General features: G+C 35.5%; 1 long non-coding RNA gene across 1 annotated transcript; it reads right to left on the bottom strand.

The window, feature by feature from the left end:
• Nucleotides 1-6,355: 6,355 nt before the first annotated feature.
• Nucleotides 6,356-11,599, bottom strand: LOC116247589 (uncharacterized). Its single transcript, XR_004170860.2, has 3 exons — nucleotides 10,849-11,599; nucleotides 8,350-8,467; nucleotides 6,356-7,777 (listed from the first exon to the last, which is right to left on the bottom strand). It is a non-coding gene; the product is annotated as an uncharacterized LOC116247589 (long non-coding RNA).
• Between the last annotated feature and the right edge of the window lie 928 nt (nucleotides 11,600-12,527).

Raw genomic sequence — 12,527 nt, 5'->3', positions numbered from 1 at the left:
GTTCGACCAACCATACTATGTTCCTAAGTGCGAATTAATTTTTTTACTATGAAAATGGAGAAATTGCATGCATTCCTATATACTCCACTGGGCGTGCGTGGAATTTGAACTCATGCTGTACCTTTTGGCTTGACATGCAAGTACCTGGAGGCTACTTTTTGTCAATCGCTAGCCTCGAGTTGGGGAGAAGCAGTTTCCAACAGGTGCCTATACCTCTGCTTCTCAACAGTGTAATGGAAAGAGAGCAGTCTGGGATGATCGGGGGCACTGCAGATGGTTTCTATCTGATTCATGAACCGCTTCCTTCAACCATCATTTGTTTTTCTAATGGTTAAAATCTTTATAGCAGCTGCTTGCTGTTGCAGGTGGGCGAGAGAACAATGGTGTCGTTTCCAGGTGCAAAAGAAAATTACTCATGCTTGGCCCAAGGGCAATAGTCAAGCAATAAAAACAGGAGTTGATTAATGCAGAAACAGCATCATTCAAGAGAAGTGTTGAGCATATCATTGTCTCTTTTCATCAGATAGAGAAGTCATGCATTGGACTACTTGGCCCCTTAGAGTTGAATCTCAAATATAGTCTGCTCGAGAGCATCAAAGAGATGCCAACAGAAATTTTTTAAGGCAAGGTTCTAGGCACTTAGAGGGCGTTTGGTAGCAGAAAAGAACTCAGTGTTCCATGCATGGGTTCTATTGAATATGTTTACACATTGATGAAACACTCGGTTCCAAACAACACAGATTTCCCGTCACCAAACACCCTCGATAAGATGAACCATGACCAGTAGTATAAGCATTTCAATGAACTAAACGAGTATGGATGTTGAGTTTGCTCTGTGGGCTGTAAGTGAAACTTTATTATTACCAACGTTCATCAATAGTTTATTTAACTACGTTTGTGACGCATCAGTGAAGATGTCTACACCAGTCAATGCAACAATGCGTGTCGAGAAAATGTCAGTGAAAGTTTTACCAATGTTTTTTGGCCGTCAGAGAATCCACCTTTTTTTGTAGTGATGTTTCAAATATGATATCCATTTTTCCCCTCCTGTAGCCTTTCTTGAACATTCCAATACATCATCAACCGTATGGTTAGGAACTTAGGAGATTTTGGCTACTATGAATATGAAATCTTCTAGCCTTTTTGGCTTATTCTATCTTATGGAATTTGGTCTCGGAATCGTGTAACTTGTGTTCTTAAACCAAAATGGAGCAAATTGCGCCTAACATGCACTTCCAACCTTCAAGCTTGGGTTTAATTACATGAATCTGGCCTAAGTAATTTCAAAACAGATAGTATCTTTTAGTTGACACACAAATTTTCAAGTTTGATAACACTAAACACATTTTAGGAATAATCTCGAAATGTCTAGATATTCTCACTTTAAGTAGAGTTTTAACGCTCAAAATCATGTTATCTAGACACCTCTCACAAAAAAAGATGGACCACATTAGGTTTAAATCTTTCAATAAGCCCAAGAAATGCCAATTTCACACCTAGCTAAAAGTCAGGCTTGAGCATTGCCAGCGACAACTCATGTCGTCCTCTTTGTCTTGTCGCCTATGCTTGGCTAGGGCTGTACATGAGTCAAGTCGAGCTCGACTCAAGCACAAGTCAAGTTGTACAAGGTCAGTTTATGCTTGACTCGATAGACCGAGTGGCAGCTTGAGCTCGACTTGTTTGAGCTTGTTTACCAACTCCCATTTTGTCCTGATCTCTTTCCTTCGTATTAAGTGTGGAACTTTTTAAAGAAACTTTAGAGTAAATGAGCTTACTCAAGTTTAATCGAGTCAAGCTCATGTAACTCGGCTCGTTTATAAGATCGAGTTTTCAGTTAAGCTCAAACTCAACTATTTAACAAATGACTCCAGCTCGAGTCGAGCTTAACTGAGCAAGTTCAAGTTGGCTCGATTCATTGTACCGCCCTAAGCTACCCAAGTTGTCCTTGGACTTATTGTCACATCCATGATATTGATAATAATATGATCTTTTGTGATATTTTGGCCAATTATTTGATTTGCATTCATGAATAGCGTATTTAACGTCATTGCTTGCACATTTAGGTCTTTCTTTTCTGTATTCTTCAAAATTCTCCCATTGTCATCTATTGGAAATTATAAGCAAAGGTAGCTTTCCATGATTCCATTCATTTAAGACATTCAAAATATTTGTTTTTTCTAATCTAGCCCAGCCCAACCTGATCCCTAGACTATAAATAATACCGTAGACTCCCTTAATAGAACCTAGTGAAGCAGGCTCATGTGATCTTTGACAAAGTGGGCTCAGCCTATAGCAAGCTAAATCCTTCTTCAAGCCCATCCAAGGGTAGCTCAACCTTTTTTTTTTTACTTTTTTTTTAACTCAAGTTTTCTGTAAATGAATGTGTTAGCTTGAATTTCTAGCATTCACAAGATGCTATCTAGCCCAGGTAAGGTTTCTTTATTTCTTTCTTTTATTTCTCTCATATGGCTTATACAGATTTAACAAATTTTTATTTGTTTAAATGTGTCTCGGATTCTATGTGGATTAGTCCCTTGGGTAAGCAAAACCTGCCCGAAGAAGGGCTGAAAGCTTCCCCCCTCCCCCTCACCCTGGGGTTCACGGCAACTTTAAGATGCAAGTGGACCTATGATATACCCGTCAACTATAGTGTCGCACTGCCACTATTTGCCATCAAAAGGGGTAACGGCTATGCAAATCAAGCTGACGACCGAGCTCTCAAAGATTGGCCAGCCCAACCAACTACACTACGCCCCTCATCTGAATTAGTTTCTTTTCATTTGAAAAGCAAGTGCCAAGATAATGTGCAATGAGAGCCCAAGTTATAATATTTTTCTTTTTGAAAAAAATAGTGGACAGAGATCTTTGTGTGGCAACTAAAATCTTGGTAGCGACTCATGAGCCTCAGGGGCTAAGCTTAGAGTTGCACATCTTACTACATTTTTTTTCCTCTAGTTTCCTTTTGTTTTTTGAAGAAATTTTCAAAAAATACACCTAAAAAATTAGTAATAACAAAAAACAAACCCACCCTTTCATACTGTTAGAAAAAGCCTCATATTTTGTCCAGATATTGAAAAATATTCATTAGATTATTTTAAAAATTCAATGGTTAAATTAACAAAAAACTTATGGTCAAACTAATGAAATGACAATCAATTGGTCTTTATTAAGGGCATCTTGGTATTTTTATTATAATGACCCAAGCTCAAGTTAGCAACACTGACCCGGGGCTAATGGAAAACAGTTCTTTGTCATAATAGTGCAAAAACCCAGGTGTCTTTTTGACAATACAAAACGAGGATGTGTGTTTTTATTATTGTGCAAACCCTGGTTAAATTAACCATATGAAAAACTGTTTTTTTATAATCAACCCCTTAGGTGTTTTTCTGAAAATTAACCTTTCAAAAGCGTGCAAAACAACTTTAGCAACTAAAACAAACGTTCTTTTCAAGAATGTGTTCACAGCTTGCACTTAAAAACACTTAATAGGCATAGTAATAAGACAACTAGATATGGACAATGAATATAAATCACATGAATTAAGTAGAGCATCTTACAAAGCTTATATTAGTTCAAATTGTTCACACTTTACAAGGAGGTAGATGGACTTGAGATAGCAACTACATAGCCAAAAGCACTAGGCAAATTAGGATCTAGACATAAGCCTGTCCAGGCCAAAACAGTACATACAAATTAAAGAAGAATAAAATATGAAAACAAAATAGATGTAATTGAACGACCAAAATATAAGATCCAAGACATCAAAAGCTGAAGACCAAATATCTTAACAGCTGTAATTCTTCAAATTCTAAGTGCCAATTCTTAAGGCCAAACTCGTTTAAGTTAACCAAATCTGCACAAGGTCAAGGTTTGGTTCAGTTCTTCAAGAACAAGAAAATTTTTCCTTGAAAGTCCATGGATTCAGAGAATGTTGAATCCAAGCCAATAAACAAACTCAAAGTTGATATAAATTCTCTACAATTTAATACTTGAAGAAGTTGCGCATTATAATGGCATTATTAAAACATATGCAACACGTTAAATATAAGAAAAATCAAGGTAAGAAAACATGATGTTTGTTTAAAAATACAATTAATATAATGCAAACGGGCAGAAAAGGGGCATAATCATTGGGCGACCTCACTAGGATCACGGGCAACCTCACTAGGATCACGGACCGCACCCACGTAACATTGACTGCAGTCCAGACCCATCTTTGCTAGTGTCAAAACAGGCGTGGTGCTTAGCTTCTTGGCTGAGTTCGTCACGACTCACAAAGCAGTAAGAGTGAATTTCAAGCTCAACTTCTTATATAAATGAAAGAACTCATGTTTGGCGAGCACTAGAAAGTATGTTTTATTGTCAAATGAATTAGGTTCAACTCATAGTAAACATGAGCCAAGTTAAAGCTGCTTTAATAAAGTACCAGAATGAGTTTAAATATTATTCACTGTTCAGCTCGTCTTGTTTCCCAACCCTACTTGTGAGTTATGGATCTATGAGGAATCATCTTATATAGTTTATGTGCTATGCGTATAAAATAAACAATTATATTTTTGCTATGGAATGATTATTCATTGTATCATTATGGAGTTATAATGATTAAGGTATTCTTACATTGAGCTCAGCTTAGAAGCTTATACCTTAGAAACTTAGTACATTAGGAAATGGATATATGCAGATTAGCGTTCACAGTGAAGTTTCCTTTTAAACTCATGTTTTTGTAAGCTTGTTATTTGCTTTTTCAAAACAATAGGAGACGTAGTTTTGGACATTGGGTACTTTTAATTGGGCTATACCTATATTTCCTCTAACTATTTAATGTTGAATTGTAATATGAAAAACTCCTATGGCTGCAAATTTTCTCTTCATTATGTAACATGCTGCATAACTTGAGAGGACATTAATATGTTATGCTTTTTCTCTTCATTTTGTAACATGCTGCATAACTTGAGGGGAACATTAATATGTTATGCTTGGTCACAGTAATTGTGGAGATACCCCGAAGAGGTGAAGCCCCTCCCCCTTTTTCCCTGCCACTGCTTCAAAACTTGGGTAAGGAACGTGACATCCGTCAACTAAGTGTCATGCACCATTTGCAATACAGGGGAGTAGCATTAACAGAAATCGAACCAGTGACCAGCCCTTTATCGCCAGTTTGACCAATTACGCTACACTCCTCAAGACCATAAGCATGAAAACTTGGTATAACTATACGAATACTAAGTCTCGTATTTTAGAACATTTGTCCATTGCCATAAGGATAAATAATGAGTTAATTTCTTGATTTATTCAAGTTGAAAGTAGAGGTGCTTCCTTTTTTTTTCTTTTTTCGTTTTAGGCGTTTTATATGCTAAAGTGTTCATATTTTTTCCCTATAATACATGGTTCATTAGTTGCAACTCTTGTTTCTACATACTTCATAACATGCAAACTCTTGAGACTAAAATTTTAAACATATATTTAGTTGTTAATTCTATGCCAGGAAGGCCTTCAAATATGTGTTAAAATTGCAGCACTACATATCCAAATGCAAGAAGGAAGCTCAACTATGCTTGCAAATACAAGTGAAGGTGTGATAGAGGTTAAGGTCAATGAGATGATTGTAAAATGAAAAATTAAAACATCTGAATAAAGGAAATGATACGATGGATGCAGACTAAAATACTTTTTATTTTTGTCGACTGGACAAAGTTAAACCAACAGCTAGTTCCAAATATTTCAATGAATATATATTATGCATTGAAACGATGTTTAACAATGACAGACAAGTATAAGAGTATTACTCTGTGTGTGTGTGTGTGGTTTTATACACATGTATGATGTATGTGAGTCAAAAAGGAAGTGAAGTGCTATATACTGGAAACAATTTTCTTGCAAGAGAGAACGACTCCAATATACAAAAAGACAAGAAGAGAAAAGAAAAAGCAAATGCCAAACATAGTTGCAAAGCATAAATGTGTATAAAACTTAATTAAGAGAAGAAGTGGTATGTGCATAATATTCAATAAACATATACCACTACTTGTGTTTTCTCAAAAAAATGATTTTCATTTAACAAGAAATAAGATGAATAGTTCTTAGAAAATTACAAAAAATGCAATTAATAGATCTAGAATGAAATCAGTCAAGTATCATAGATGTTTAAAAAGCTGAAGTCTGAATGTGGAACTGTATAACATAAACGGATGTATATTTCAACATATTGATTTACGTAATTTATCAAGAATGTATTGTATGAGTTCCTCAGTGAGCTAGTTTATCATTTCTAGTATCATACCTCAAAGGAAAATTGATCGAGTCTAATTACATTGGTTTTTGTAACATTACTGAAGCTGTGAACGTGAAGACCACGTACAAAAAAATGATCCCTTATTAGTGCCAAAATGATATTACTAAAGAGAGACAAAGCATCAGTAAACCTTTTACAACATACCTACTGGCGCTAAAAAAAAAAAGTCAGTGCAGTGTCAATGAAAGTTTTACTGACAAAATAAAAAAGGAAGAGAAACATTTACTGACATGAAACATGCATCAGTAATGATACAAATAAATGAGCATAGTGGCCGGTCGTTGATCGTGGCTTTTAATGCGTCTATACCAGTGATTTTGTCACCGTCTCCAGCTAAGTTATTATTACCAACGCATCCTCCCAAAAAAAATGTTCATAAAAGTTTACATCACAGAACCTGTGGATATCAATATGCATGTGGCAGTGCATCTCCACAACAAAATCGACCAATACAAGGAAAACTTGATCACAATGCAAACAAGAAGGTGAAGTTAGATGCACAAACTAACATCTGAAGGTGGGACAGCATGTAAAGGCATAACATGATAATCAAACTTAAAGCCACAGCAGAATTGCCATTAAAGATATAGGAATCAACAATATATGCTTGAGACAAGCGTCTGGTCATTCTTGTTTTCCTGTAATGCATTAATCCTTTGGTAATAAAAGGCTTCGGGGAGCCTAATCCCCAGCAGCAAATGCTACGGAGAAAAGTGTCTGATAAATCAGATGTTAGTGCCTACTGTCTACCAAGGAAGTAAAGAGATCCATAATGGCAATCAACCTGTGAAAATGAACCACAGTTCAAGGAAAAAAACATCAACCTGTGAAAACGAACCATAATAGCAATCAATAATGTTCCTAACAATATGATTACAGAGCCACCAGAAACCAAAACTGGCAAAGCCATGCCCAAGACCCAAGTGATGGCCTTCAGCTGCTTTGACAATCTCATTGGGGTTATTAATGTTGGATCCATGAGAGAATCTAGACATTCAAACGACAAGAAGGTTTCAAAAGAAATTTGCATGAACATTGTGACAAAATAGATACTTAAGCAGAAGGCTCACATGCAAAAGTAGGCGCAACTAGCCAGATAAAGCGCTCCGCTTATGGCAGGAGAGCACAAAATACGCCAACAAGAAGTCATGGATGCATGCTTAATATATGGCACAGGAGAAAAAGAGAACATAAGTTGCAGCAGAAATGCCACAACCATGTTCAAGCAAAGTGAAAAAAAAATCCACACAAAAGAGTGCCTATAGACAAGACAGACACAATGTCTATATATACTATCTAGCTCACCAAGTAATAAATCAATTATCAAAATATCAAAATTAATGAGGTCAATCAGGTTGTGGGAAAGCAAATATGGAATAAAATCATAAATATCAGTTCATGAGTTTGTGGAAGTCATAAGAGTAAATTCTAATCACTGTTCAACCTGATCTCTGCAAGAAGTCGACCAAAGTGGCTAATCTGAATCTGCATAAAATTAATAAAAAAAATAATTAAAGCAGTTTTAGCTAGAAGTCTAGAACATTAGAATATTAAGAGGATTTCTTATTGTAATCCGAATTTCTTACTTGTAATCCTTTGTCCTTAAATATAGTTCATGCTCCATAAATGAATCCTTATCACTTCTTCCATCTAATTCTATTAACAGGCTCAACATGATAACAAGAAGATGGGCATGAACTAAAACTTGAATAAATAGATAAAATGATCAAATGCATCTTTCCTAATTATGACACATACACTACTGTTTCACCTTGCTGAACTTTCTGTGGCAGAAAGTCACATGATGACCAACCAAACAAAAGAAGTTCTAGGTCAATGGTAAGCCTTCAATAATATATTAATATATGATGACTTTGTTAGAGAATCCTCGAATTGGTTGATTTAAAAATGAAGGTTTTTTTTTATAAATATGAATAATCTTCTTTCAACAACATTTCATTTTTTTGTTCCTTACAGTAATAAAAAACAAGAAGTTAAAAGCAGACAACACACAATTTTCTTATAGAATTTAACAATTTGAGGTAGCATCCCCATACCTAATTTCAGAAAAGCATCTCAAATTTTGGTCCACTTTTACTATGCAAATCGGTGTTAGATATCTATATTCACATCAATGCCTCAGGTAAGTGGAGGAGTTTGCCATTTGAACAAAACCTGAAATATCAATGAAATTTACAAAATTTATCAGAAACCAAAAGACCACAAATGCATATATAAAATTAAGCGAATTCCTTAAACATATGTTAGAAAAGATCAAATACAAGTAGGATATCCAAATAGGTAGGAATCATTTAAGTCTTCGTACCAAACAATAGCATTACCAATTTACCAGCTAGTATCTTTGAAAGTTGAACTCTATCGACAAGAGCGACCCCCATATAGAATAATACATCACATGTTTTGATAATTGAGATGATAAAATGAAGTTTTGCTATTGTATGTGTTGCCTTCCCAGTGCGCCCACATATGCCCATCATATTAAGGAAGCATCATCAACTTTCATGCTTAAAACTTCGTGTCTTAAAAGCTGGACAACTGTGCTATTTATTAATAGCAGTGGCTTAGCATTTAAGAATAAAATAAGGAAAATTTTATGAACTTCATAGTTTGGTCAATGACAATTTCTTGATATTTAGATATAATGGAGACATGCACTTCATATACAAGTATCAAGAAGTCAACAAACTATAATCTTCTTAAATCATAAGCCACCCAACGAGGGGAGGGGGGGGGTGTGGGTGGGGAGCGGTGGTGGCTGGCTCTCCCCTAAGTTTCTAAAAAATATAATTCTGCTTAACATTTTCAAAATGGCCCCATATAAATTTTGGAAATTATAGAGAAGCTCCTCAGGAAAAGAATTATAGCTCTGCCCTGAAGCCACCACTATCAGTAGGGGGCGGGGGGGGGGGGGGGGGGGGGTTCTAGGCCGTGGCCCTATCCCAACTAACTGAAAAAAAAAAAAAATTACATTAGAAAAATTTAAAATTTTTAGTTGCGTAATGTATTTTTTAGATTCTGATTTAGTTTGGCCCTACCCGAATAAGTTCATTGGACCGTTTGGCCCGCCCTTGAAAAAGATCCTGGCTCTGCCCCTGGCTATCAGCAATTAACTCAACTAGCCAACTTGTGAAAGCTACTATTTCAAGCATAGCAGGTCATAATGCTCTCATAATGGGCAAATGCTCAGGTAACTATCACCAACAACAAAATAATCAGCACACTATTCCCTTAAGTGTCCAATGTAAAATGATGGAGTTCACAACCTGCAGTTGCCTTTGTTTAATCACACAAATCAGATTACACCAAAACCAAGATTCTCAAAACTAATTCCAAAAGCATTTAATTTGAATGACACGTTAAGATAAAAACCTTAACTCATTAGATTCTAAAATTGACATAAGTTCGAATTTCATAAAATTGATCCCAACAGACTTAATCAGTCACTACATTTCCATATTCAAAACATCCACATTCATATGAATAGCCTTGTACCATTTCCCTTTGCCCCTTTTTAAGTTAAGAATAATGTAAAGTCATAGGTTCAATAACTTCCATAACTGAAATTCTACAGTCACTATTGCCAAAGCATTTGAACCAGCATAAACAAACAATTCTTTGTTTTGTTGACAACATCACGTTTTCCTTCTCATAGTGTGAAATAGCCCATCATAAGGGTAACATAAGTTAACCAGCACAATGTTGAATACTAATAAGCATAAGATAAACCCTTTCAACGTAATAAAAGAAGCTGCTAACTCACAATGATGTGATAGAATCCAAGAGGATAAATTTATCATATTCTACCATTCCCAATTCAAGAACATCATGAGGCTTTCAACAGGATGCAAGGACAACACAATTTCATTCTGTTACATTTAATGCAAAGGAAAATTAAGACTAAATATAATTCAGATGCTAAACATGGGAAAGAGGAAAAACAGAAGCAAGCATGGTCACAAAATTTAGCAGTATTTTATTGATTATGGATCGCATTATTCCAATTGAACTCATCATGATTGAAGGATAATAATAGTCAAATCGTGATGCACTTGGATAGTCTTAGTAATAGAGTGTTGTTCCAATAAAGCCCGTAGATAATTTCATTATTTTGTGTGCTTCCAATAGTTGCTCTGCTATGACCATCATCTTTTGTGTTCTTTGATCGCTTCATTACCTCCTCTTAAAGACTGGTTTCTTTGCACTCTTTGTGAGAACTAAGTTTCCTTTAAATTTAAATTGGATCGCTTTTCAAGAGTAGGGCACTAATCTAATCAAATTAAGGTTATAACTAATGGTGTATGTTGTTAAAAGAAGTTAATTTGAAAGAGATAAAGGGGTTCAACCGCTATTTCTCCTGTGATATGCTATCGCTATAAATCCTAGAAAATTGGGAGAAAATAAAGCTACAAAATCAGGGAGAGGAAGAGAGAGGTTGCTCTGGTAGCACCTATCTCGTCTGCATCGACAAATGGCCAACATATAGAGAGAGGAAGAAGGAGAGAGAGATAGAGGAAAAGAGAAAGAAAGAGGCATACCTGTGAAGCTGACAGCATTGGGAAGGGCAACCGCTACAAAGGCAATGGCAAGTGAGAGAAAGCGACGATGACACGAGGGAGTGGGCAACAGGAGGGACGGTCGCGAGAGGGACAACGACAAGAGGAGCAACTATAAAGGCAAGAGAGTTTGGGCAACGATTTGGGCCTACCATTTCTTGCCGAGATCTTTCAGTACCTTACCAGTAACCCGCCTTTAGTCTCGAGTCCCCTGATGCCCTTAGCTTTTGCCCACAAGGCCATACAAATCGCATTGCCTTGAAGCTCCACTAGCTCTTTCGCTATCGCTGCCAGTTTACGGTGGCTTCCTCTGTGTCTCCCCCAACTTTTATCGATTCTCCCTCTCATTTGATCCAGATGGGAGGGAGCTTATTCAGGAAGTCAGATCCTTTAATGGTACCATTAGGAATGATCTTAGTCTTTGCTTTTGTAATTTGAGAATCTTCACGGGTAGCCAAATTGGAACAATCTACTTCGATTTTCTAATTTGAAAATCTTCATGGGTAACCAAATCCATTGTAATTTGAGAATCTTCACGGGTAGCCAAATCCTGAATGGTAGACCAATCGGGAACGATCTTCGACTTTGATTTTGTTACTGGAGGATGGTGTGAATTAATACTAATTGGTTAAAATACCATGCATTTTTTCCTCTCTCTTTTTCCTTCCTCCGCCTATATGAATGGGTAAGGATCTTGCACCTGTCATTTTTTGCTATATATTGAGGCTTCAACCAATTTTTTCATTATTTTTGTCTTTTTTTTTCTTCCATACTGTCTTCTCTCCCTTTGATGAACCGTACGGAAAACATGGAACTCAAAAACCAGCACATGATAAAGAAAAAAGAAAAAATTGAATCGATGCCCAACCTCTTTTTCATTTATTTATTGGACTATTCATTGCGCTATATATTTTATAAAAGAAAATATATTAGTACCATACCATTTACATCAATTTTAGTGAGAAAAGTTTTGGTTGTCAATTTTAAGTACATTCGACAATCTACATCGTGAAGATTAAATTGAAATAAGTATAACCATTTATTTTTAAGAGGCTGAAATACTCTTCAAAGAAGGAGATAGTAAGAGAAAGAAAAAAAAAAAGATAAACAATCAGCTTCTTTGAACTAGGATAATCGCTTGATTTGAATGACATTTACTTCTCTTCAAAAAACAGTTGAGCTTTTATATCTTCAACTTAGTCTCCCAACTTTCATCGGCTTAGAATCGACGATCAAATGATTTCCATTTAACATGATATATAAGAGTCTAGTAACTACTTGTTCATATTGATTTTGTTGGGGATTATTTAAGCACTTGATTCCAGGAATTTGATAGAGGAGATTAGATTGTAATATGAAATGCAAAAATGCCCACAAAATTTGTTTGTTTATTTGTCATTATCTCTTTCTTGTTATTTGAATGATATTTTGGACTTTTGAAAAAATAGCTTATCTTTATATTTTTCATGTATCTTTTTGATTAAATAACCTAAATAATTCCTAACGAATATAGTATAGGAGGGTTTAACTGCTACTTGTTATGTATATATATAAAGGGTGAAAAAAAAAATTTGTCTCATTAATTGTTGTAAAATTTATATTAAATTAATCATGTAGCAATTATGAATATAATTATTTAACGATTTTTTTAAAAAATTGAA

The sequence above is a fragment of the Nymphaea colorata genome, chromosome 1 (assembly GCF_008831285.2).
Source record: "Nymphaea colorata isolate Beijing-Zhang1983 chromosome 1, ASM883128v2, whole genome shotgun sequence".
Classification (NCBI taxonomy): domain Eukaryota; kingdom Viridiplantae; phylum Streptophyta; class Magnoliopsida; order Nymphaeales; family Nymphaeaceae; genus Nymphaea; species Nymphaea colorata.
Note: the sequence above shows the minus strand (reverse complement) of the source record. Positions and strands in the feature narration are given on the sequence as shown.